Below are 1,491 nucleotides of genomic sequence, written 5' to 3'. Positions count from 1 at the left end.
CTCAACGTAATTAAAGTCATATATAACAAACCCAAAGCAAGATCATTCTAAATGGAGAAAAACTGGAAGCATTCCCATTGAAATCAGGAAATAGACAAGGCTGTCCACTATCCCCACTTCTCTTTAACATAGTACTTGAAACACTTGCAAGAGCAATAAGACAAGAGCAGGAAATTAAAGGAGTAATAATTGGAAAAGAGATTAAATTATCCCTTTTTGCAGGTAATATGATATTATATCTAAGGGATGCCAAAAATTCCACCTGAGAACTCCTAGAAATTATTAACATGTTCAGTAAAGTTCCAGGTTACAAAATTAACCTACAAAAGTCTATAGCCTTTCTATATACCAATAACAAGCAATCAGAGAAAGAGTACATAGAAACACTCCCATTCACAATAGCTGCAAAAAATAAAATAAAATATCTCAGAGTAAACCTGACCAAAGACATTAAAGAGCTCTACAATGAAAATTTTAAATCTTTAAAGAAAGAAATTGAGGAAGACATCAGAAGATGGAAGGACCTCCTATGCTCATGGATCAGAAGAATTAATATTGTGAAAATGACCATCTTACCAAAAGTCACATGTAGATTCAATACAATGCCAATCAAAATTCCCATGACATTTTTCATGGAATTGGAAAAAAACATCCTAAGATTCATATGGAAGCACAAAAGACCCCGGATAGCCAAACCAACCCTGAGCACTAAGAGCAATGCCGGGGGGATTACTATACCAGATTTTAAGCAGTATTACAGAGCTATAGTCATAAAAACAACATGATACTGTACTGACACAAAAATAGACCCATAGACCAATGGAATAAAATTGAAGACCCAAATATGAGAAAATGCAACTTCAGCCACTTGACATTTGACAAAGGGCCTAAGAACATTAACTGGAGGAAAGACAGCATGTTCAGCAAATGGTGTTGGCAAAACTGGATCTCCACTTGTAGAAGAATGAAACTAAACCCCTATCTTTCACCATGCACAAAAGTCAATTCAAAATGGCTCAAAGACCTCAATGTAAAACCTGAAACTCTGAAACAGAAGAAAACATTGGGAAAAACCTACAAGATATAGGCACAGGAAAGGATTTTCTAAACTAGACATCAATTGTTCAGGAAACAAGGGCAAGAATTAACAAATCGGACCTCATTAAACTAAAAAGCTTCTGTACATCAAAGGAGACAACGAAGGAAGCAAACAGAAAACCCACAGAAAGGGAGAAAATCTTCATCAGCAACACATCCGACAGAGGTTTAATAACCAGAATATATAACGAACTCAAAAAAACAGAGAATCAAAACAAGAAGTAGCCCAATTAAAAGATGGGCTAAGGAGCTGAACAGAAAGTTCTCAAAAGAAGAAGTAAAGATGGCTATGAAGCATCTTAAAATATGTTCAACATCATTAGTAATTAGGGAAATGCAAATTAAAACCACTTTAAGATTTCATCTTACCCCAGCCAGACTAGCTATGATTAA

Source organism: Nannospalax galili, unplaced genomic scaffold, assembly GCF_000622305.1.
Source record: "Nannospalax galili isolate Female #2095 unplaced genomic scaffold, S.galili_v1.0 scaffold1025, whole genome shotgun sequence".
In the NCBI taxonomy this organism is placed as follows: Eukaryota; Metazoa; Chordata; class Mammalia; order Rodentia; family Spalacidae; genus Nannospalax; species Nannospalax galili.
This window is presented reverse-complemented; position numbering follows the sequence as displayed.